Source organism: Triticum aestivum, chromosome 5B, assembly GCF_018294505.1.
Source record: "Triticum aestivum cultivar Chinese Spring chromosome 5B, IWGSC CS RefSeq v2.1, whole genome shotgun sequence".
Lineage (NCBI taxonomy): Eukaryota > Viridiplantae > Streptophyta > Magnoliopsida > Poales > Poaceae > Triticum > Triticum aestivum.
The window spans coordinates 529,210,319-529,213,076 of NC_057807.1; positions in this window are offsets into that span (position 1 = coordinate 529,210,319).

Sequence of the window (2,758 nt, forward strand, 5' to 3'; positions counted from 1 at the left end):
TGAATAAGTTAATATTGGATTCATTTCTTTGGGGAGCTAAGCCATGTATTTGCAATTTTATGTATTAGTTAACATAAAATAGAGAAATGTCTGGTAGCTTCGTAGGTAGTTACTCCATTAGTAGGTGGTGCATGTGAATAAGTTAATATTGGATTCATTTCTTTGGGGAGCTAAGCCATGTATTTGCAATTTCAGTAACATAGTTAGTGTAAAATAGATAAATTTCTGGTAGCTTTGTAGGCATTGAAGAAAAAACAATAAATCCCTTGCTAAATATACCAAGGTGATGTCCACATATAGCCTTGGCTTTTTTTGTAAAGAAGCGAGTAGACATTCTACTTTTGTGTCAGTTAAAGATATGCTTTGATGTATTTCTTCAGTGAACAACACCGGATTTTCGTATGAGTTGCCTATTTATATTTTGATATTTACATAATGCATTCACCAAGTAAATCAGGAAGTATGCATCTATACTGGAAAGGAAGCGCTCAAATGTGATGTGCATCAAATACTTAGGTCAATCAGTGCCTTTTTTTTGTTGCCCTTAATGTATTTTAGTTATGATTTTGCATCCCGACGTGTTTGACAGTCTAGGTACATTAATTATGCTCGTGGTCATGGTATGTCTGATTGTAGGTGCTCTAAAATGACCTATACTTAGCATTTTTTCCTCCAAATGACTTAATATGCTTAGCTAGCTCTAAAATGACTTACGAAATGCCATATTTTAGCTCCTAAATGACATCATATGCTTAGCTAGTTCCAAAATGACATAATAAACTTATTAGTTCCAAAATGACCTTACTTAGCATTTTTTACACCAAAATGACTTAGTATGCTTAGTTAGCTCAAAAATGACATAATAACCATACTTAGCTCCAAAATGACCTATTTTATAGATATAAGTTGCATCATAATAATCTTCACATTTTAGTTGCATCATAATAATCTTCTTCTTCTAGTCTTCTTCTTCTAACTTTCTTCTTTCCCATTTTGTAGATTTGCTTCAGATCACGGAAGCTTGGGTTGATGGAGTGCTTGTCTTTAGTTTTTGTTTTGACTTTGTGAAACTTGCTACCTATGATGAAACTATGTAATATTGATGAAACTATGTATATGTATGGATGAAACTTGCTACTATTGGTAACATGTGTTGGATATGTGTTCGATATATATGTGTTCATGACTATTGGTAATATGTGTTGAATATGCTATATTGGTCATATAAATATATTTGTGTTTGATTTTATGTGAAAATGAATTGATATAAGAAAAAACAAAATTAAATGGGGCAACTTTGCCATCCGCCAGCAGATGGCAAAGAGGCCACGTGTCATCTACATGTAAAATTTGTGCTGGCCTATTTGGGCCCTTTGCCATCTGCCAGCAGATGGCAAAGCTCTTTGCCATCTGCTAGCAGACGGCAAAGAGCCTGAAGCCTTTGCCATCTGCTGGCAGACGGCAAAGTATGCCGTTAGCCTTCTAACGGGGCTAACCCCGTTAAGAGGCTTTGCCATCTGCCAGCTGATGGCAAAGGCATAGGCTCTTTGCCATCAGCCAGCAGACGGCAAAGAAGCGTTTGCCGGCAGGGTTTCAGACAAACTGTTTGCCATCTGCTGGCAGATGGCAAAGCCTTTGCCATCCGCCGACCATGCCTTTGCCATCTGCCATGCCAGATGGCAAAGTGCCAGATTCCAGTAGTGATGGCCAAAGAAAGTTCATCCCTACAAAATCATATAGTTTGGTCGTCCTCCATTTTTGTCACACAAGAATGCTCTCATCATGCACAACCCCGATGACAAGCCAAGCAATTGTTTCATACTTTAGTAATTTCAAACTTTTTTCAACTTTCACGCAATACATGAGCGTGAGCCATGGATATAGCACTATGGGTGGAATAGAATATAATGATGGGGGTTATGTGGATAAGACAAAAAGGAGAAAGTCTCACATTGACGTGGCTAATCAACGGGCTAGGGAGATGCCCATCAATTGATGTCAATGCAAGGAGTAGGGATTGCCATGCAACAGATGCACTAGAGCTATAAATGTATGAAAGCTCAACAAAAGAAACTAAGTGGGTGTGCATCCAACTTGCTTGCTCACGAAGACCTAAGGCATTTGAAGAAGCCCATTGTTGGAATATACAAGCCAAGTTTTATAATGAAAAATTCCCACTAGTATATGAAAGTGACAAAACAAGATACTCTCTATCATAAAGATCATGGTGCTACTTTGAAGCACAAGTGTGGAAAAAGGATAGTAGCATTGTCCTTTTTATTTCTTTTTATTTCTTTTTTTGGGCCTTTATTTTTTTATTTGGTCTTTCTCTTTTCTTTATTTGGGGCAATGCTCTATTAATGATGATCATCATACTTCTATTTATTTACAACTCAATGATTACAACTCGTTACTAGAACAAAATATGACTCTATATGAATGCCTCCGGCGGTGTAACGGGATGGGTAATGAATCAAGAGTGACATGTATGAAATAATATGCATGGTGGCTTTGCCACAAATACGATGTCAACTACATGATCATGCAAGGCAATATGACAATGATGAAGCGCGTCATAATAAATAGAACGGTGGAAAGTTGCATGGCAATATATCTCAGAATGACTATGGAAATGCCATAATAGGTAGGTATGGTGGCTGTTTTGAGGAAGATATAAGGAGGTTTATGTGTGATAGAGTGTATCAAATCACGGGGTTTGGATGCACCGGCGAAGTTTGCACCAACTCTCAAGGTGAGA